Here is a 25,323-nt window from a genome sequence, read left to right on the forward strand (position 1 = left end):
GAGGTCGTGGACGTGGCCAAGGTGGTGGCCAAATAGGTAATCAAAATTATGGTCAGCAGAGCAGCAGCAACAGTTCCCAGGATTTGCACAACAGCACACAGGTGGAAGAGGCTAGTTTAGAGACAGGGGGTGTCAATGAGGTCGTGATAATTAGCAAAGGCAGCATAATGATACACGACTTTGCTTTTACTGTGGTAGGCCTGGACATGTGCAGGCAGATTGATATAAGAAGTAAAAGGAGATGCGAAATGAAAAAGTGTATCAAAACAACTATGCATCCTCTAAAGTCAATATAAGATAAAGTGGGAAAAATCCCATTCCCATGAGAAAAGTGGGGGTATGGTAAACTCATCCAAAAGTTTGTCAAAACATATTCATGTGACATATCATTGGAAAGAGCTTGAAAAGTAGAATCTAGATCTACTTTGTCCGACAAATTTGGAGTTTGCATGTTCAAGTTATGGCCAAAATAATTTTTTTAAATACATTCCCATTTTGAGGGATTTTTCCCATTTTATCTAATATTGACTTTCTAGTAGAAATAAAAATGATAATGAGAGGTTGTTTGTTGTGTAACATGTGGTTAATGCTGTGTCTTGAAATGATGTAGCAGCATGCACAGATGATGTATGGTATGTTGATTCACGTGCTTTGAACCACATGACAAGTCATGGTGAGTGGTTCAAGGAAATGAAGAGTCTTGAAAGACCAGGTTTTGTTGAAACAGGGGATGACACTACTCATCCGATTGCCCATGTTGGAGATCTACCATTGTCTATGCAAGATGGTAAGGTGAAGTACCGTAGATGTACTTCATGTTCTGAACATTAGAAAGAATCTGGTTTCTGTTGGCTAGATGATTGAGTAGGGTTTGTAGGTTTGGTTTAACCCTGATGGCTATTATGTAGAAGACTTTAAAGATAAGTGCAGGTTGGTTGCAAAAGACAACAAGGTAGAAAGAATGTTTACATTGAATGTAACTATGCCTGAAGTGAGTGTTGCAATGTTTGCAAATGGTTCAGGAGTTGTTGCAGATACAGACATTTGGCATAAGAGAATTGGGCATGTAAATGTGCAAAGAATGAAGTTTATGCAAACTAAAGAAATTGTGACAGAGTTGCCTAAGTTTAAAGTTTAAGGTATGCAGAAAGTATGTGAAGCATGTCACTTTGGAAAGCAAACAAAGAATGTATTTCCACATGACGGAAATGTGAGGAAAAATGTATTACATGTTGTGCATTCAGATGTATGGGGTCCTGCAAAGACTATGTCTATGGGTGGCTCTGCAGGTACTACATAACAATCATTGATGACCACACGAGGAAAGTGTGGGTGTATTTCATGAAAGAGAAGAGTGAAGCGTTCACTCATTTTAAGAATTTCGGAGTGATGGTGGCTGAAAAACAGATAGAAATTCATGTGAAGTGCCTAAGGTCAAATAGAGGGGGAGAATACTTCTCCAATGGGTTCTATGAATTCCTGCAAAAGAATGGCATTCAGAGACAATTTACATATAGATACACTCCACAACAAAATTGAGCTACTGAGCAAAAAAACAGGCACATTGTAGAGATAGCATGGGCATCGATGGCAGAGAAGAATATGCCGCATAGATATTGGGCTGAGGCTGTGTCTACAGTAGTTTATATCATGAATAGGACTCCTACTGCAACCATACATGATGTAATGCCAGAGGAGAAGTTTATGGATAGGAAACCGAATTTATCTCACTTGAAAGTTTTTGGATGTATTGCATATGTGCATGTGCCAGATGAGTTACATACGAAGCTGGATCCAAAGGCATAAAAATATGTGTTTATTGGGCCTTACCTTGAGTAAAAGGGATATACCTGCTATAATTCTGCTACACGTGAATTGAGGGTAAGTAGGATGTTGTATTTGATGAGATGAGTAGCTGGTATGCTGTTGAAAAAGATAATGTTGGGGCTAATGTAAGTGGAAACATGGTTGCACAGATTGCAAGTTAGCAATCACAAATCATTGAGTGGACCAGGAGAGTCTTTATCCACAGTGGTTCTGTTGATAGACCATGGAGTGGCAGGATACGTCATAATACCAGTCCTAGAAATGTAGTTGGTACATCACATAAAGGCAAACCCTTGGTATGCCAGATATTTCCACCAGGCATTCTCTTGTTGATGGAGATTCTAGTGGCTTGGAGATGAGCCTTAATGAGGAGCTTGGGATTCCAACAATGAGGACACCTGGTGTGAAGAAGGCTATGCAAGCCCATGAATTCAAAGTTACAAAGATCTAGAAGAGTCAAAAACCCTCTGTAGATGTTGACTTATGATGGTTTTGTGGCACATCACTATGCTTATATGGCAAAAGTTGTGCAGGTTGTAGAACCCACATGTTTTGATGACGCTATTGGAAATTTGTGTTGGGAGAAAGCTATGGATGAGGAGATGGATCCATTGTATGAAAATGAGACTTGGGATTGGGTGTCATTGCTTGAAGGCAAGAAAGCTATTAGTTGTAAGTGGGTGTATAAGGTGAAACATAACAGTGATGGTAGCATAAGCAAGTACAAGTCTATATTGGTAGCCAAGGGATATGCATAGACAAATGGGATTGATTATGAGGAGACATTTTCCCCGGTTGCAAAGATGGCAAACTATGAGAGTTGTGATTGCAGTGACTGCCAGCTAAAGGCTAGTTTTTACATCAAATGGTGACTTGCAAGAAGAGGTGTATATGGATCAGCCACCAGGTTTTGAGGTGTAAAAAATGTGTTCTGGCATGGTGACTTGCAAGAAGAGGTGTATATGGATCAGCCACCAGGTTTTGAGGATACAGGTTACCCAGAGTATGTATGTAAGCTTCGTCAGGCCTTGTATGGGTTGAAGCAATTTCCACGAGCATGGCATGACAAGATTGCTGAATATCTTGTCACTATTGGTTTTCATATGGCAGATGTAGATCACTCTTTGTATGTGCTCAAGAGTGATAAGAGTATCGTGATCATCACATCTATGTAGATGATATTATTATTGGGGGTGACAACTTGGATGAGATTGAGCATGTGAAAAGTCTTCTCAAAAGGAAGTTTGAGATGAAGGATTTGGAAGATTTATGCTACTTTTTGGGAATTGAGGTCATTCGCACACTTGATGGTATTTGGCTCAATGAAAGTATATATTGGACATGTCCAATTATGGGATGGCTAATTGTAAGTCAATCTCAGTGCCATTAGATCAAAATGGCAAGCTTAGTGGAGATACAGGTTATGTGTTGGAGGATCCCACTATGTATAGGAAGATTGTGTGGAGTTTGATCTATATCATTAATCAGCAGGTCAGATTTAAGCTACACTGTTGGCTTAGAGAGCCAATTTATGCAGGTTCCGCGCAAACCCCATCTTGACAGTGTACGACGCACACTTTAGGACTTGAGGGCCACTATTGATTATGCATTGTTTTACGCAGAGTGGTGTACCATTGGAGCTATATGGGTACATAGATACAGATTGAGCAAGTAGCATCTCAGACAGAATATCTACCAGTGGATTTATGTTTTCATTAGGGAGTGCTACTATGACATGGAGTAGCAAGAAGCAGCCCACAATTGCCTTGTCTAGTATAGAGGAAGAGTACAAAGGAGCTACGGTGGTAGCATGTGAGGTAGCTTGGTTATGCAAGCTACTTGCTGATTTGGGGTTGCATGTGGAGAGAAAGGTTGTCATATATTGTGACAATCTTAGCAGTATATAGTTGGTCAGGAACCCAATTTTCCATGCGTGGACAAAACACATTGAGATACATTACCACTTCATCAAGGAGAGAGTCTTGGCAGGCGACATCGACTTGGCCTACGTCAACACACACAGGTGAGAAGCTCCACAAATTTTGATATATGCTTGGAGTTCATGAGCTAGATTTGAGCTTGAGGGGGAGTGTTGAGATGTCAAGCTCAACATGAGCTCACACTCATGAGGCGCCTGCATGACCGTTCGACATTTATATCATTGGTGGGTTTGGTAGCTGGCACTGACATATATTCGCCAAAGATTCTACAGTTGGACTACACTGACTACTCCACATCTACCCACTCCACTTACTGTGTTCACATTATGAACCGCTTGTATATACTCTATTATGTGTGTTAGTCACTCTATCTTCTTTGTAGATCTCTTTTGTTGTGTGAAGAAGAAGAAGATTTTTCAGCCTCTAACCTTGTGTGTGCTTGTGAGGTCCCCCTGTTCCCATCGAGCAACGGATTCAGGGTACAGCAGCGGAAGTAGCACTTCTTGCGCGGGACAGGGGTCCACACTTGGGGCCTCGCCCATGGATATCCGGACAAGAGACTAATCCGTCGGTTTGTCCAAAACCGAAACCGGAAAAACTTCCTTTACCCGGAAAGCATGGGCGATTCCACCAGGATAACTCTTTACTCTAACGTAGTCAAGATCATTACGGATCAACTGATCTGACTGCACCTTTAACGGTACTTGGTCAAATCAAGGAAGAAACTTGCACTTGGATCATTGGGATCAACGCTTTTTTCCCCATCAAGAGGCACAGCCGTTGATTCCTATCCATAGAACAATTTCTATCCGGGATTTACTTCATCTATCGTAATAATAGAAATTAAATCTCGATTTACGGATCCATCAGTCCAGCCTAACCCCATCCAATCCCATGGGTTAGCCAACCGCCCAACCACTGTAGTGATGGGATCCAATTTGAAATTTGGTTAGGTTTTGTCCCGGGTACCAAGGAAAAGAGTTCCAAGGCCCCCTAGCCGGAAGTTCATGCAAACATAAAACTAGCCACACCACTTACACACCCAATATGAAATTGCCTTTTTCTTAGCATCAGCTAACTTTAAAACAATTCTTTAATGAAACCATAGTACCACTGATCACAATCTTCCAATTTATTTGGTTGATTCATAATTTCCCATCATTCCTTCATCAGAGTATCTATGGCATCATTGGCAACTAGAACGCTCACCACCTGTCCACACAGGGGCCTTTTCAATAGTTCCTAGCCCATAATACTCGGCAATATAATCACTTATAAAAATCAAGATGGACTCTCGTTGAAGATCAGCAAGATCAACCAACAGATCCATATAAAGAGCCATGGACTCATCCATTGAAGACCAGCAAGGTCATCAACCAGATCCATGCTCGGTTTCACAAAACAACTCTTACTCCTTGTTCCAATATCTTCCACGACGCACGTGTGGGTATCTTCGGCGACCCAGAGCCCGAGCACCGTATGGTCAGCACCCTCTAGGATCCTTCGCAGGTGACCTAGCGCTTCACTCATAGGCCGCTTCCTTGGTCCCTCATCCACCGTACCGGAAGCTCACCATTTAAATCGAACCGAGGCTGGTCAAGACCTCGGTCGACCTTGCTACGCGAGACGTCCTCCATTGACTCTCCGTCAGCAGTTGCAACTTTAACAGTTAGGTCTTCATGACCTTAATCCACAAGACGGTCAAAATGCTTCCCCAGCATTCTTGACATAAAACAGTCATTTACAAACAGTCACAAAATACAGTTTCTAAATCGAACTCTCGTCTTTCCACATTATCTTTCCTTAGTCCACATTCCATTCAATGTGTACTCATCATTCTCATCCATTTCCTCATATCGATGACACCTTAATTCACATACACATTCACATTCACATCCATACATCCACATTTACATGCATACATCCATTTTCACATCCTCATTTATACATCCACATCCCATATCCTCATTCATACATACACATCCATATCCACATCCATACATCCACATCCACATCCACATTCACATCCATACATCCACATCTACATGCATACCTCCATTTTCACATCCTCATTTATACATCCACATCCCATATCCTCATTCATACATACACATCCACATCCACATCCACATCCACATTCACATCCATACATCCACATCCACATCCACATTCACATCCATACATCCACATCTACATGCATACCTCCATTTTCACATCCTCATTTATACATCCACATCCCATATCTACATTCATACATACACATCCATATCCACATTCATATTCACATCTATATATCCACATCTACATGCATACATCCATTATCACGTCCTCATTCATACATCCACATCCACATACATACATACATCCACATCCACATTCCCATTCACATCTATATATCCACATCTACATCCACATACATACATACATCCACATCCACATTCCCATTCACATCTATACTTCCATATCTATATCCACATTCATATACATCCACATCCACATTCTCATTCACATCTATACATCCATATCTATATCCACATCTATACATCCACATCTACATCCACATACATACATACATCCACATCCACATTCCCATTCACATCTATACATCCACATCTACATCCACATACATACATACATCCACATCCACATTCCACATTCACATCTATACAGCCACATCTACATCCACATTCACATCTATACATCTACATCTACATCCACATTCACATACATCCACATCCACCTTCCCATTCACATCTATACATCCACATCTACATCCACATACATACATACATCCACATCCACATTCCACATTCACATCTACATCCACATTCACATTCATATATATACATCTACATGTATACATCCACATCCCATTCATACAACCATATTACATCCATTCTCGTCCTAACACATCCCAGATGCATCTTAACACATCCTAACTCATCTTAACACATTCTATCACATCTCATACACATCTTATCACATCTTTTACATCTCATACACCTCTTATCACATCTTTTTACATCTCATACACCTCTTATCACATCCTATCACTTTCCATACGTATCTTATCAAATCTTATCACATCTCATACACCTCTTATCACATCTCATACACATCTTATCACATCTCATACACATCTTATCACATCTTTTTACATCTCATACACCTCTTATCACATCCTATCACTTTCCATACGCATCTTATCAAATCTTATCACATCTCATACACCTCTTATCACATCTTATCACATTTCATATCTTTTTTTTTTTTGAAAGAGAATTCTTATATTTGATATAAGATTTCTCTACACATTTATTTATGTATAAATTCCATTTAAGGAGACTAACACTTTCGAAATTAAAATCAATCTTTTATGCATCTTCTTATGCATAAATTCAATTTGGTAGGAAATTACACTTTTAGAATAAAAGAATTTCTCTTATGCATCTAAGTTATGCATAAAATCCATTTATGAGGAAAATCACACTTTTAGTATAAAAAGAATATCTTGTATGCATACCTATATGCATGAAATCCAATATGATAAAAGTAACACTCTTACAATAAAATAATCAACTTTTATGCATACCTCTATGCATGAAATTCAATTATGATAAAAGTCACACTTTTATAATAAAATAATCAACTTTTATGCATACTTCTATGCATGAAAATTAAAAATGATAAAAGTAACACTTTTGATATAAAAAAAATTTCTTTTATGCATACTTCTATGCATGAAAATTAAAAATGATAAAAGTAACACTTTTGATATAAAAAAAATTTCTTTTATGCATACTTCTATGCATGAAAATTAAAAATGATAAAAGTAACACTTTTGATATTAAAAAAATTTCTTTTATGCATACTTCTATGCATGAAAATTAAAAATGATAAAAGTAACACTTTTGATATAAAAAAAATTTCTTTTATGCATACTTCTATGCATGAAAATTAAAAATGATAAAAATAACACTTTTGATATAAAAATTTATCCATTATGCATACTTCTATGCATGAAATAAAAATGGTAAAAATAACACTTTTGATATAAAAACTTATCCTTTATGCATGATATTAAAATTTAATTTCTCCATGATTATAATGAAATTCTTTCAATTAATCTAGGATGATAATTCCTAGAATATGGTAGGAAGTCCTCTTTTTATGCTTTGAATGAAATTATTTTATGCATAATTTTTATAAAAATTTTGCCAAAGCTCCGCTGCTATGACTGATAAATCTCAATTTTTCTAAGGGATAATGCTTATCATTAAGAAAATAATTAAAATAATCTCTAATTGGATTATCAATCCATAATGGATTGAATCATTAATATACATAAACTAAAAGCATAGAAAAAAGCCATTAGTTTGGCCTCAAGAATAGCTTAATCTTGGGTTAAGGAAAAGCTTTATGAAAAGCTTGATTTGGATTGAGAACGGTTCATGAGTATGACCATTTCTTGAGTGAGAGAGAGAATTTGCATAAAAATCATTAGAATTTAAACATAAATGAAAATTAACTTCAATAGCATTATGTAACTCTTCACTACTATTCAAACTTCAATAGCATTAAAAAAAAAACCATACCAATTAAACTTCTCAAGCTTGAGAGGGGTTGAGAAGAGAGAAACATTGAGAAATTATAGAAAGATCAATATTCACTAATTACCTTACAACTTGCTTGATTCTTTGTTCACGGTAGAGGCCCCCAACCAATCAATTGGTTAAGTATGTTGATGGAGCCACTAATGGGGATTGAAGAAAGAGGGAAGCTCCAAAAACTAGTGAATTATTAAATGAATTCACAGTTCTTGGCTTAGGTGGAGTAGAGTAACGATGCATAAACACTATATATTTTTCAACAAGGGGGAGGCTTCTATTTATAGGAAAAATTGAGCTCCTAACCAAACAAACTGATTCTAGAATTTTCTAAATCAGTTTAGTCAATATTTGACCATTTTTAGGTCAGTTAAGCTAACTTTTTGGAACTAGACTTGAATGAGGAGAGAGGAGAGATGAAATATCTCAATTTTTATGAGTTTAAAACTCATTCAAGCATGTGAAATATGCACCTCCTTTAAAGAACTCCTCTTCCTTACATATGTGTCATAATGGAATCATTTTAATATTGCTCATAGTTTTTTTTACTAATAATCCTTGTACATTTTCAACTCTTCATCTTATGTGAAATATGCACCTCCTTTAAAGAATTCCCCTTCCTTACATATGTCATATTTTTAATATTGCTCATAGTTTTTTTACTAATAATCCTTGTACATTTTCAACTCTTCATCTTATGTGAAATATGCACCTCCTTTAAAGAATTCCCCTTCCTTACATATGTCATATTTTTAATATTGCTCATAGTTTTTTTACTAATAAACCTTGTACATTTTCAACTCTTCATCTTATGTGAGCATTTAAGGGACTCCCCTTCCTTACATATGTGTCATAATAAAATCATTATACCCAAAATATCTCATATTTTTAATATTGCACATAGTTTTTTTACTAATAAACCTTGTACATTTTCAACTCTTCACCTCATGTGAGCATTTACTCATTTTTGGGTATTTTCTTTTTACAAGTTGGATTTATCTCCTCCCTACACATGGATTGATGCTATTGGTCCATAGGAACCTTAATTGGACCATAGTCTAAAGATTTCTGAAAATCTAGACCCTTAGGCTAAGGTTCTTTATAGCTATTTTCAATTAATTCCAATTGCACATTGAAAATTCTTTTTGAATTTCTGTTTCAGGGGAACTCATCTGAATTAGAAGAGATATTTTTCTATCCAAAAATATTCAAAATCTGAATATTCTCTCTCTAGAATATTTTCTCTCTCTAGGTTAAAACAGTTAGAAACAAGTCTTTTATATTTCTGAAGAGGGATTGATTACAGGGGAAGATACTAGACATCAAAAAGGGGTTGGGGGAGGAATCTTACATTCTACCCCACTTAAAAAATGCGAGATGTCCTCATCTCGCAACTTGTGATAATTTCGCAAGATTCACGAATATGAGACTTAGAGAAAAATTTTAATCAAGAGTAACCACCAAGATAAGTCTTAAAGAGAGCAAGATTCAAAATACGAACAAGATTTAAACTTTATTCATTCTCGGAACTTATACAGTAAAGATAGAGGAACTCTTTACACTTCCATAAGTCCGTCCATCATATGGTCACAAAAGCAGTCCTCACAAGCTGCACAAGTATAAGGTAACTCATCTATGGGAATGATTCTGTGGGTTATTGCTGCGCCTATCTCAGTGGTATGAGGTGTTCTAACAAAAGGACCTCTGAGAGGCAAGCCAAAAACGGGGTAAAGGCATATCTTCTCATGAGGAAGAAAACACGCCAGTAAGAAGACCCGCTCAGAAAACCCAGGATGCCTTGATCTCATGACGCAGTAGTATCGGGGACCCAAACCCAAAGTTTCAATAACCATGGCCAAGCGGACATTGTTACGAAAGTGCTGCTGACCCCAGGGTGTTACCCTAGTTATGTTTTGATAGGTCCGCCATTTGGTTTGCGCTACAGAAGTTCCCAAGTGAGGGAAAAGTGAGCGCTCATACTGCTCTATAAAATCCTTCTTCACAGATTCACTTGCGTCTTGAAGGTGAGGAATCATTATGGATAAAACTAGTTCTTGTTGCCAAGCCATGAAGGAGATTAAGAAAGAAAGGAGATCGATGGAAGTAAGATTACTGTGAGCGACAAGTAAAAGTTACGACTTATATAAAGGAAGGAGCTAGCGTAACTTAGAAGCCAACGGTAACTTGCCACTGAAGTTATACCGTCTTTCCATGATTTGGGTTTGACACATTTTTCTATAGAAGGCATTAAGAATTTTGAGATGAAGAGATAAAAGAAGCTTGTAGGCTAAGTCACCTACTTTCATTGAATTCAGATATAAGGCTCACAATATCTGGGGGATAACTTCATAAACTCCCCAATAGATAAAGAACTTCTTTTGGGCCGTACTCGAATGAAAACCAAAACCTTGGTATCCAAAACACCGATTTTCACTTCTGAACTCATTGTTCTGAATCCTTAAAATAGGCGTGACTCCTGAGAAGTATTCTAGGAAAAGAGTCTTCCTTTTTTAAACAGAAACTTTCTTTTATTTTAGAGAGGGAATAATTATAAGATCAGAAAGGGAGATTCTTACTCCTGTATACCTCGAAGGTTGGGGAGGAATCTTACATTCTACCCCACTTAAAAAGTGCGAGATGTCCTCATCTCGTAAGGTAGAGGACAGCTCTTTTTCTTAAGATCCAATTTTATTCTGGGGTTCCTTATATTCTGGTCAACCCAACAGAACACTAGGATAAATATCCCTTATATAGAACTCTTCTCGTAAGGTAGAGGACAGCTCTTTTTCTTAAGATCCAATTTTATTCTGGGGTTCCTTATATTCTGGTCAACCCAACAGAACACTAGGATAAATATCCCTTATATAGAACTCATCATTAAATAACAATTCATTCAGATTATATCATTCATATCTTTAACATGATAATGGTCCATTAGACCGAAAAGTTTCCTTCGAAACATTCCTCCACGGAAATTCAGTCAAGCAAGTCCTCAATTTGACATCCCTTAACTTGATCTACCGATCAAGTATTAACAGCAGCAATCTGACAGCACAACCCACTAATCTCATAGTGATTTGCTGAATTCATTATCATCATTCTAGTTATGAATATCATCACAGGGACTCGTCCCATTCCCCCTCATTGTGGTTTCATTATATTTCAACTAATTTTTAAAAATCATCATTTTTCAATCAGAATTTTCAATCAGAATCCAAATCAATTCATCCATTCTCAACAGAATTAAAAATCATATCAATCACATTCGAAATCATCATCTAGATAGCATTAACGCTTATAATTTCAAGTCTTAGATTTACTCGTATATACTGTCAGTAAAGAGCTGCAGTATACTCTCAGTATATACGGGTAGTCACGGCCCTTGGAATTATAAGGTAACTACTATCATGTCTAGGCCTCAAGAAAGTCAAGGATTCTATATAATTGCGGTACTTCCATCTGAAGACCCAACTACCAAATTACGAATTTCAGTTTGAATATCAAATTGTATGAATTATCTCACACAATTATAACCTTTTTGTGTTTCTTCATAAATTTTTGATATATTTGTCTTCTCAGTTGATCTTTATTAACCAAATGCTCTGATACCAACTGTGAGGTCCCCCTGTTCCCATCGAGCAACGGATTCAGGGTACAGCAGCGGAAGTAGCACTTCTTGCGCGGGACAGGGGTCCACACTTGGGGCCTCGCCCATGGATATCCGGACAAGAGACTAATCCGTCGGTTTGTCCAAAACCGAAACCGGAAAAACTTCCTTTACCCGGAAAGCATGGGCGATTCCACCAGGATAACTCTTTACTCTAACGTAGTCAAGATCATTACGGATCAACTGATCTGACTGCACCTTTAACGGTACTTGGTCAAATCAAGGAAGAAACTTGCACTTGGATCATTGGGATCAACGCTTTTTTCCCCATCAAGAGGCACAGCCGTTGATTCCTATCCATAGAACAATTTCTATCCGGGATTTACTTCATCTATCGTAATAATAGAAATTAAATCTCGATTTACGGATCCATCAGTCCAGCCTAACCCCATCCAATCCCATGGGTTAGCCAACCGCCCAACCACTGTAGTGATGGGATCCAATTTGAAATTTGGTTAGGTTTTGTCCCGGGTACCAAGGAAAAGAGTTCCAAGGCCCCCTAGCCGGAAGTTCATGCAAACATACACCTTAATTCACATACACATTCACATTCACATCCATACATCCACATTTACATGCATACATCCATTTTCACATCCTCATTTATACATCCACATCCCATATCCTCATTCATACATACACATCCATATCCACATCCATACATCCACATCCACATCCACATTCACATCCATACATCCACATCTACATGCATACCTCCATTTTCACATCCTCATTTATACATCCACATCCCATATCCTCATTCATACATACACATCCACATCCACATCCACATCCACATCCACATTCACATCCATACATCCACATCCACATCCACATTCACATCCATACATCCACATCTACATGCATACCTCCATTTTCACATCCTCATTTATACATCCACATCCCATATCTACATTCATACATACACATCCATATCCACATTCATATTCACATCTATATATCCACATCTACATGCATACATCCATTATCACGTCCTCATTCATACATCCACATCCACATACATACATACATCCACATCCACATTCCCATTCACATCTATATATCCACATCTACATCCACATACATACATACATCCACATCCACATTCCCATTCACATCTATACTTCCATATCTATATCCACATTCATATACATCCACATCCACATTCTCATTCACATCTATACATCCATATCTATATCCACATCTATACATCCACATCTACATCCACATACATACATACATCCACATCCACATTCCCATTCACATCTATACATCCACATCTACATCCACATACATACATACATCCACATCCACATTCCACATTCACATCTATACAGCCACATCTACATCCACATTCACATCTATACATCTACATCTACATCCACATTCACATACATCCACATCCACCTTCCCATTCACATCTATACATCCACATCTACATCCACATACATACATACATCCACATCCACATTCCACATTCACATCTACATCCACATTCACATTCATATATATACATCTACATGTATACATCCACATCCCATTCATACAACCATATTACATCCATTCTCGTCCTAACACATCCCAGATGCATCTTAACACATCCTAACTCATCTTAACACATTCTATCACATCTCATACACATCTTATCACATCTTTTACATCTCATACACCTCTTATCACATCTTTTTACATCTCATACACCTCTTATCACATCCTATCACTTTCCATACGTATCTTATCAAATCTTATCACATCTCATACACCTCTTATCACATCTCATACACATCTTATCACATCTCATACACATCTTATCACATCTTTTTACATCTCATACACCTCTTATCACATCCTATCACTTTCCATACGCATCTTATCAAATCTTATCACATCTCATACACCTCTTATCACATCTTATCACATTTCATATCTTTTTTTTTTTGAAAGAGAATTCTTATATTTGATATAAGATTTCTCTACACATTTATTTATGTATAAATTCCATTTAAGGAGACTAACACTTTCGAAATTAAAATCAATCTTTTATGCATCTTCTTATGCATAAATTCAATTTGGTAGGAAATTACACTTTTAGAATAAAAGAATTTCTCTTATGCATCTAAGTTATGCATAAAATCCATTTATGAGGAAAATCACACTTTTAGTATAAAAAGAATATCTTGTATGCATACCTATATGCATGAAATCCAATATGATAAAAGTAACACTCTTACAATAAAATAATCAACTTTTATGCATACCTCTATGCATGAAATTCAATTATGATAAAAGTCACACTTTTATAATAAAATAATCAACTTTTATGCATACTTCTATGCATGAAAATTAAAAATGATAAAAGTAACACTTTTGATATAAAAAAAATTTCTTTTATGCATACTTCTATGCATGAAAATTAAAAATGATAAAAGTAACACTTTTGATATAAAAAAAATTTCTTTTATGCATACTTCTATGCATGAAAATTAAAAATGATAAAAGTAACACTTTTGATATTAAAAAAATTTCTTTTATGCATACTTCTATGCATGAAAATTAAAAATGATAAAAGTAACACTTTTGATATAAAAAAAATTTCTTTTATGCATACTTCTATGCATGAAAATTAAAAATGATAAAAATAACACTTTTGATATAAAAATTTATCCATTATGCATACTTCTATGCATGAAATAAAAATGGTAAAAATAACACTTTTGATATAAAAACTTATCCTTTATGCATGATATTAAAATTTAATTTCTCCATGATTATAATGAAATTCTTTCAATTAATCTAGGATGATAATTCCTAGAATATGGTAGGAAGTCCTCTTTTTATGCTTTGAATGAAATTATTTTATGCATAATTTTTATAAAAATTTTGCCATAGCTCCGCTGCTATGACTGATAAATCTCAATTTTTCTAAGGGATAATGCTTATCATTAAGAAAATAATTAAAATAATCTCTAATTGGATTATCAATCCATAATGGATTGAATCATTAATATACATAAACTAAAAGCATAGAAAAAAGCCATTAGTTTGGCCTCAAGAATAGCTTAATCTTGGGTTAAGGAAAAGCTTTATGAAAAGCTTGATTTGGATTGAGAACGGTTCATGAGTATGACCATTTCTTGAGTGAGAGAGAGAATTTGCATAAAAATCATTAGAATTTAAACATAAATGAAAATTAACTTCAATAGCATTATGTAACTCTTCACTACTATTCAAACTTCAATAGCATTAAAAAAAAACCATACCAATTAAACTTCTCAAGCTTGAGAGGGGTTGAGAAGAGAGAAACATTGAGAAATTATAGAAAGATCAATATTCACTAATTACCTTACAACTTGCTTGATTCTTTGTTCACGGTAGAGGCCCCCAACCAATCAATTGGTTAAGTATGTTGATGGAGCCACTAATGGGGATTGAAGAAAGAGGGAAGCTCCAAAAACTAGTGAATTATTAAATGAATTCACAGTTCTTGGCTTAGGTGGAGTAGAGTAACGATGCATAAACACTATATATTTTTCAACAAGGGGGAGGCTTCTATTTATAGGAAAAATTGAGCTCCTAACCAAACAAACTGATTCTAGAATTTTCTAAATCAGTTTAGTCAATATTTGACCATTTTTAGGTCAGTTAAGCTAACTTTTTGGAACTAGACTTGAATGAGGAGAGAGGAGAGATGAAATATCTCAATTTTTATGAGTTTAAAACTCATTCAAGCATGTGAAATATGCACCTCCTTTAAAGAACTCCTCTTCCTTACATATGTGTCATAATGGAATCATTTTAATATTGCTCATAGTTTTTTTTACTAATAATCCTTGTACATTTTCAACTCTTCATCTTATGTGAAATATGCACCTCCTTTAAAGAATTCCCCTTCCTTACATATGTCATATTTTTAATATTGCTCATAGTTTTTTTACTAATAATCCTTGTACATTTTCAACTCTTCATCTTATGTGAAATATGCACCTCCTTTAAAGAATTCCCCTTCCTTACATATGTCATATTTTTAATATTGCTCATAGTTTTTTTACTAATAAACCTTGTACATTTTCAACTCTTCATCTTATGTGAGCATTTAAGGGACTCCCCTTCCTTACATATGTGTCATAATAAAATCATTATACCCAAAATATCTCATATTTTTAATATTGCACATAGTTTTTTTACTAATAAACCTTGTACATTTTCAACTCTTCACCTCATGTGAGCATTTACTCATTTTTGGGTATTTTCTTTTTACAAGTTGGATTTATCTCCTCCCTACACATGGATTGATGCTATTGGTCCATAGGAACCTTAATTGGACCATAGTCTAAAGATTTCTGAAAATCTAGACCCTTAGGCTAAGGTTCTTTATAGCTATTTTCAATTAATTCCAATTGCACATTGAAAATTCTTTTTGAATTTCTGTTTCAGGGGAACTCATCTGAATTAGAAGAGATATTTTTCTATCCAAAAATATTCAAAATCTGAATATTCTCTCTCTAGAATATTTTCTCTCTCTAGGTTAAAACAGTTAGAAACAAGTCTTTTATATTTCTGAAGAGGGATTGATTACAGGGGAAGATACTAGACATCAAAAAGGGGTTGGGGGAGGAATCTTACAGTGCTCTTCTAGGGTTTGTGTGAGTGAGTGTGTGTGCTTGCAAGAGCTCAAGCTCTCTTCTCCCCTGCATCTTTTCATTTGACCACCAATTTTTCTTTATACCTACTCTCACTGAACCATCAACGTTATGCTTAACTTAATACACCCAATTACATCTAATTGCCTTCTTTTCCTTAGGCAAAGGAACTAACTCCCATGTTGCATTTGAATCCAGTGCTATCATCTCCTCATTCATGGCATCTTCCCATTTCTTATTTCCAAGTGCCTTCTCAAAACAAGTGGGCTCCAATTCTTGTATTGCTTTAACTATGTAAGAATAATGATGGGCTATATATCCATCATATCTCAATTTGTCAACAGGGTACCTAACCCTCATAGACCTGTGTACACCTGGATCACTTCCAGGTGTTCTCAAACAGCCCTCGTTCTCCTTACACTAGGAGTAGCCACAAGTGGGATGCCAAGCTCCTCATCAAGGCTCTGCTTAGAGTTGCTAGATTCACCATCCACATATGAGTAAACTGCTGACAGATAAGGCACAAAAGGTTCATCTACTTTTCCTTCGGATCCCTTTGCGTGATACATGTGTATCTACATCTGTCCTCAACCTGCGTGACCATGGGCTAACATTGGATCCACTGCTAGAGGATCTCCAGGTCCACTAAGCACCTGTGATTCTTGCAACATGTGGTGCAACATCAACACTTCTTACATTTACATGTGGTGTAACATCAACACTTCTTACATTTACATCTTATGTTGCCTTCACTGCTGCTGGTGCATACCAGCTACTCATCTTTTCAAAGACAACATCTCTGCTTACTCGCATCCATGAGTGGCAGGGTTATAACATCTACAATCTTTTTGCTCCATATCATAACCAATAAAGATGCATTCCTCTGCCTTTGGATCCAACTTTGTTCTCACTTCATTAGAAACATGCACATATGCAAAACACCCAAACACTTTCAAGTGAGACACATCCGGTCTTATTCCTGTAAACTTCTGTTCAGGCATCATACCATTAATAGCTGCAATGGGTGTCATGTTCATAATGTATACAATAATTGCTACTGCTTTTGCCCAAAAATAATGTGGTAGATTCTTTTTAGCCATTGAGGCACGTGCCACTTTTGCAATGTGCTTGTTTTTTTCTTTCTACAACACCATTCTGTTGCTGAATGTAAACTGTCTCTTGATTCCCTGCTTCCTCTCAGGAAGTCAATGAACTCATTAGAGAAATATTCTCCCCCACCATCTAATCTCTAGCATTTTATTTGCATGCCTTTTTCCTTCTCAACCAAGGCTTTAAATTCTATGAAAGGGAGCAAACACATCACTTTTATCCTTCATGAAGTAACCCCACACTTTCCTAGTGTGGTCATCAATGAATGTAACATAATACCTGCAACCTACAAATGTTGACGTCTTGGTTGGCCTCCATACATCTGAATTTATGACATCTAATGGCTTTGCACTGACATGCTTTTCATATGTGGGAAAGCATGTTTGGTTTGCTTACCAAGCTAGCATGCTTCACATACTTTGTGCCTACCATCAACCTTAAACTTTGGCAAACCTGCAACAATATTTTGGGCCCACATTGACTTTAGTCGCTATACATTCACATCACCAATATGCTTGTGCCATATGTCAATATCCACAATGGCACATGTTTCATGCACAAACATGGCTGCCTTCACTTCAGGCATGTTCGCATCAAAAGTAAACATCCTACCATTTCTGTTACCCTTTGCAACCAAGCCACATTGATTTTTGAAGTCTTCCACAAAACATCCTTGAGGATTAAACCTCACTTGTAGACATTGCTCAACCATTTGTCTCCAACAGAAACCAGGTTCTTTGTAATATTTGGAACATGAACCACATCTACCAAGTATTTCATTTTGCCATCCTGCATTAACAATGACACTTTACCAACATGCACAATGGGATGCGTAGTATTATCACCTATTTCTACATAACCTAGTTTTTCCATTTTTTTGCATGTCTCTAAACCACTCAACATGATTGGTCATGTGGTTAGAGGCGCCAGAATTCACATACCATGTATCTTGAGATCCTGACACATCTATTGTCATGGAACTAAGCATGTGTTACATCACAAACAGCTGCTCACTTCTGTCATCACCTCCCTGTTTACTAGATGATGCATAGTTGCCTTGCTGCAACTTTCCACTTTTAATGTCATTTTTCTTTTTATAGAAATCCTTTGCCATGCACCCTAGTGTGCCACAATACTAGCACTCTATGCTATTTGCATTCTGATTTCTTTGCTAACCATCTCCGCCTCTTTGGCTCCCCTTGCATCTAGACTGGCCTTTCCACCTGTGTATGATTGATGTACGAATCATTGCATTGTTGTTGTCCAGAATATTGATTTTCTTGTCAGCCCCACCACCTTGGCCTCGACCATGACCTCGACCTCTGCCTCTACTTGAAGTAACGTAAAAGTCTATTCCGATGTGTTCTTGCTTTGTGAAGAAGAGTTCTCACCTAGTGACTTTTCTTCTATTATCAACATAGACACCAAGTCTCGAAAAGTTGGGAATATTCTCCCTAACTACAATGGAGGTCTTAAATGGCTTGTACTTTTTGCCAAGCCCATTCAAACCCAGACACTCACCAAATCATCATCTTCCACCGATACATTGATGGACCCAATAGATTCAAAAATTCCCTTGAACTCATTGATAGACATGCTTTTCTTTTTCACAGTATGCAGCTCTTGCTTTAGTTGCAATTTCCTTGCCTTTGTGTTGGTTTGAAACATCTGCACCACCAAATTTTACCACGCAACTGCTAGTGTTGTTATCCTTTATGTGTCATATCATCGTGTCTATGACTAATACATGACTTTCCTTACACCCTAGTTCCAATCCTTAAATACCTTTATGTTTGTCGGAGTGGCATTCTCTTAAGACAACTCGGGAGGCTCCTCATTGTCTCCTTTGAAATAGTCCTAAAATCCTTTACCCATAAGGAAATTGATCGTTTGAACTTCCAGGCATGGAAGTTGTTCTTGTCTAGCTTCTCACTGACAATCTGATTGATTCCGTCATGAAAAATAGGTAGAGGGAGAGGAGACACACACATAGGAGCAAACCCTAATGTATTATCAAACCCTAACCATAGAGGGAAGCCATCTCCCTTCTCACACAATGCATAAAGCCATAATCCATAATCTATAACACACTACATGTGTTGTGTCCACACACAGCTAACCCTAGCTAATGTCCACACACTATGACCAGCTGGACGACGCGGTCATTTATGTCTCACACATGTTACTACCTAACATGCCAGCACATAGTGCAACTGGCACAAGCTAACATCGAGCTTGAATCTCAACAGCCCCTCTCAAGGCTCATGATGTACTGCCATAGATGAAGATGTAGATGAGCTTGGGCTATCAAAGCTCTCAACACTCCCCCTCAAGCTCATCCCATGTACTCCCAACATAGTACGAAAGTACTCAAACTTCTCCATGCTAAGTGGCTTTGTAAAGATGTCGGCCACCTGCTCTTCATCAGTCTTCACATACTGCAAATCCACTGTACCATCCAAAACTTTCTCTCTGACAAAATGATAGTGGACCTCTATATGTTTGGTCCGCGCATGAAAAACTGGATTCTTGGCCAGCTGTATGCCAGCTATATGCTGCTCATGTTGTCACAATGAATGACAAACTTGCCATCAATAGTGTAAGATTCCTCCTCAGCCTGATTAACAATTAAGCCTCTACTTCAATCCCTTGGAATCATTCTATGTTTCTGAATACAAGAAAATATTATTTTTCCTTGTTTAGCCTAGTGAGATAATTTTTTTTAGAGAGTGGTAAATCAATATTGAGATATTTTTGGATAAATAAATTCTACAAATTTTAAAAAAATGTTTCCCTGAGAGAAAAAATCAAAATAGATTTTCCAAGGTGCAATTAGAATTAATTAAAAATGATTTAGAAGACCTTAGCGCCTAAGGGTCAAGATTTTCTAAAAATTTTGGATTAAGGTTCCTATGGATCAATAAGATTAATCCAAGTGTTAGGATAAGATAAATCCAAAGAATAAAAGAAAATACCCAAAAATGAGTAAATGCCCACATAAGATAAAGAGGTAACTAAGTACTAGATTTATTAGTTAAAAATTATGAAGTATTAATAAAAAAAATTAGATATTTTAGAGTAATCATTTATTTTTGACACATTGGTAAGGAGAAGGGGACCCTTCAAGGAGGCACCTATTTCACATGTGTGGATGAGTTTGAAACTCAAAAATAATAGGATATTTTTACCTCTCCTCTCTCCTAGATCAAACCAAATAAAAAAGGGAGCCAAACTGGTCCAAAACTTGTCCAAATTCAACCAAACTGAAGCTGGAAAATTTTAGAACTCAGTTGGACTTAGTTTGTGGCCTCCCTCACCTATAAATAGACCCTCATTCTTTTGTATTCTCATCTGTGAACTAAACTATGCCGGTATTACTCTAAGATAAGCTTATTTTCTATTATCCTCTAAAAATCCATTGGAGCTTCTCTCTCTCTTGAATCTTCCTTGGAGACTTCATCAACATACCAAACCAATTGATTGGTTGGGGACCTTTCATAATATGAAAAGAGGACTTCCTACCATATTCTAGGATTAATCATCCTAGATTAATTGAATGATTCTCATTATAATCATGGAAAATTTGATTTTTATGTTTATGCATAAATAGTTAATTAGGAAAAAGAGGAATTTCTAGTAATCCATTTTTATGTTAAAAGAGTAATCCCCATGACAATGGAAATCCATGTATTCCAATGAAGTAAGAGAAATATTATGATGCTAAAATAATGTTTATTTTATTTAAAATTAAAGAAGGATTCTAGTTAAATTTATCTTTTTGTATAGATAAGTTTAAATGATGAAAGAGGAATTCCCACCATATTGGAATTCCAATATTTAAATGAGGAAAGTGTAATTCCTAGTGTAAAGGAATTAATAGAGATTTTTATTTAATTTGTAAGAGAAAATTTAGTTAAATTTATCTTTTTGCATAGATAAGTTTAAATGATGAAAGAGGAATTCCCACCATATTGGAATTGAAATATTTAAATGAGGAAAGTGTAATTCTTAGTGTAAAGGAATTAATGGAGATTTTAATTAAAATTTTAAGAGAAAATTTAGTTAAATTTACCTTTTTGCTTAGATAAGTTTAAATGATGAAAGAGGAATTCCCACCATATTGGAATTCAAATATTTAAATGAGAAAAGTGGAATTTTTAGCTTAATGAAATTAATGGATATTTTTATGTAATTTTTAAGAAGAATTTTAAATAGATTTAATTTATGGTAAAAGAGGAATTCCCATGATAATTGGATTGCACTCATTACAATGAGAAAAAGAGGGATTTCAAGTTTATTTAAAAAAAGATATGATATTTAGTTAAAAAGAAGAATTTTTATGATAATTAAGAAAAGATGGATTTGAATTAAATTTTAGTGGCAAAAGATGAATTTCCACCACAATTCTACCTAATGAATTAAGGTTGAGAAATTTTGTGATAGAAGGAATATCTTTGGATATTTTAATTGGTAAAATCATTAAATGGATATTTACCCAAAACTAGATGTTTATCTGAAGGGAATCCTTGTAGAACTAAAATCATTAAATGGATATTTACCAAAAACTAGATGTTTATCTGAAGGGAATCCTTGTAGAACTAAACCGAATGAATTTGGTTAGACTATGAGAAGGACGGATCGTAGACCTACTTGTCCAGCTCTCGATCTGAATCAAGTAAAATCTTCATGACCAATTCTAGTTCTAATCACAAAGAATAGACTACGGGAACTAAACTAGTTTTCCTGACTGAACTCACCAAGAATCTAGTTGGACAATCAGACTAAATGATGAGTAGATTACCCTAATGAGAGATCAAGGATCCTCATTATGAAACTGGGAATTATGGAAAGAGGGTTTTTGGAACCAATCTCAAATTGGAATTTTACTTGCATTGGAATCTCTACTTTTTTTAATTCAAAGGACTGTTTTACGCCAAAATGCTGGAGGAAGCATTTGGCTTATGTTTTTTTAAGAGGAGGTTCATTGGAACAGCTGGCGGGGAGTCGTCAAGGGACGTCGCTCGCGGCAAAGCGTGCCGAGGTCTTGACCAGCCTCGGTAATGGTGCGCTTTCGGTATGATGGGCGAGGACCGACGAAGCGGTCCCTAAGTGAAGTGCTAGGACACCTAAGGAGGATCCTAGAGGGTTCTGACCAGGCAATGCATGGGCTCGCAGTTGCTAGGACACCCATGCGTATGTTGAGAAAGATTTTGGATGGACAAAAAGGAAAGATTTTTGGGAACCAAATTTTGATACTAGATCTCGTTGGTTGGCCAGCTAGCCTTCAACGGAGAGTCCAGAGGATATTATTGTAATACAATGGACTCGGAATTTTGAAAAATGATGATTAGAAATATTATGATTTCTATTAAAGGATTGTTTTAAAGCCACCCAAATCTGTTATAAATTGTAATTTCATATTGGGTGTGTACATGGTATGCCTACCTTAATTTTTGCATGAATTGCTGGCTAGGGGGGACCTGGGAACTCTTTTCCTCGGTACTCCGGTAAAAACACAACCAAATCTTTATAAAGGAATCCCACCAATATAGTGGTCGGCGGGTGGTTGGCTAACCCATGGGCCGTAGGCTACATCGGAGGATTCTTGAGAGACAACTAGATACGATTAGTTACGTTAATTAGTTTAAATCCTGAGAAGACCTTGTTTTGTGGGAGGAGATCAGCGGTGGCTGTGCCTCGTAAATGAGAAAAAAAGCAGTGATTCCATGGACCAAGTGCAAGTCTCTTCTTGATCTGACTATGTGACTTCAGGTTTGGTCAGATCAGTTTATCTAGTTAAGACTTTGACTCGTTAGAGTAATTCCCTGTTAGAAGATTTTTTCCATGGTGGAATCGCCCGTGGGGCGAGGGGAGTCTTTCGGGCCCAGTCTTGGAGGGACCGCCCGGGCTAGCTTCTCATCCCAGACATCCGCAGGCGAGGCTCCGAGTGTGGATCCCCGTCCCGCGTGGGAGGCCACCGCCGGCATGGGGATCGTGGAGGGGGCAGGGAACCCACAAATAGGCTCACCCAAATCAGCCCCAAGAGACTCTTTAACCATACTCCTTCACATGTAGCAATGGCGGTATCCCTGTATTCAGCCTATGTGTACTAGATAAAGCAACAATAGGTTGCTTCTTACTACTCCAACTCACCACTCCACTTCCAAATGTAAAGGCATAACCACTAGTAGACCTCCTGTCATACGCGCTACCTGCCCAATCTGCGTCTGCGTAGCCGTGTACATCCAAGCCTTTACCATGCTCATAAAGAAGACCAGAATGTACAGTGGTCTTTACATAGCGCATAATGCGTCTCGCTGCATCCAAGTGAGGTTTTCTAGGGCTCTGCATAAATTGGCTTACTAGCCCCACAGCATAACTAAGATCCGGTCATGTGATAGTCATGTAAATAAGACTGCCAACCATCTTCCTATACATAGATGGATCATCCAACTCTTCACCAAAATCAGCCCCCCCGCAGCTTCACATTCTGCTCCAAAGGTGTACTCATATTGGCTTACATCCTGTCATCCCATATTTTGCCAACATATCCAATGCTCAAACATTTTATCCAAGAGCCATGTTGCTTCTCTGCAAAAGCTTTGAAGTCCATAAACTTTCCCAACACTTCACTTTTCTCTCTGAGAAAGTAAATCCAAGTCATTCTGCTGAAATCATCAATGAATGTCACATAATACAAGCTGCCTTTAATGGACGGGTTTTGTGCAGGACCCCATACATCACTATGAACTATCTCAAGTGGCCTGCTACTCATGTTGCCTTCTTTAGGAAATGGCAACCTTGCTTGCTTTCCGAACTGGCAAGCATCACAGACATGCATATTCCCATCATACTTGAATCTAGGCAGCCCACTTACAATATGCCTCTTGCTTGCATGTTCTTTAATCTTTGTATGTTCACATGTCCAATCCTTTTATTCCACATGTCAATGTCCTGTACCACATTTTGGCTTTTAGAGAACATGGTGGCTGATTGCAACTTAGGAATACCAGCATCCAACTTAAATAACCTGCCTTCTTTCTTGCCTTTGGAAATGACTCTACATCCATTTTTTAAATCCTCAACAAAGCATCCATGCTCATTGAAACGAACCTGTAAACCCTGTTCCACCATTTGACCAACTGATGCCAAACTTTTTGTAATAGAAGGAATAGACAAGACATCTGCCATCATAGACTTTGTTTCACCATTGTGCATAACCAATGGTACACTTCCAACATGTGTGATAGCATGTTGGGTATTATCTCCTTTCTCCACATAGCCTTTCACATCCATAGGCTTCATATGCTCAAACCATTCACCATGACAAGTCATATGGTTTGATGCTCCAAAGTCCATACACCAAGTGTCATCAACTGCTTTGTCATTATAGATCCCACAACATGTTTCATGGAAAACAAGTGATTTGCGCTGCCATCATTACTGCTTGATGCAAAATTTCCACCATGTTGTGCATAATGTCCACCATGTTGTGCTCTACCCCCTCTCAAATCATTTTGTTTGCCGAAAAA

Source organism: Cibotium barometz, chromosome 17 (genome assembly GCF_041138505.1).
Source record: "Cibotium barometz isolate CiBa-2024 chromosome 17, ASM4113850v1, whole genome shotgun sequence".
Lineage (NCBI taxonomy): Eukaryota > Viridiplantae > Streptophyta > Polypodiopsida > Cyatheales > Cibotiaceae > Cibotium > Cibotium barometz.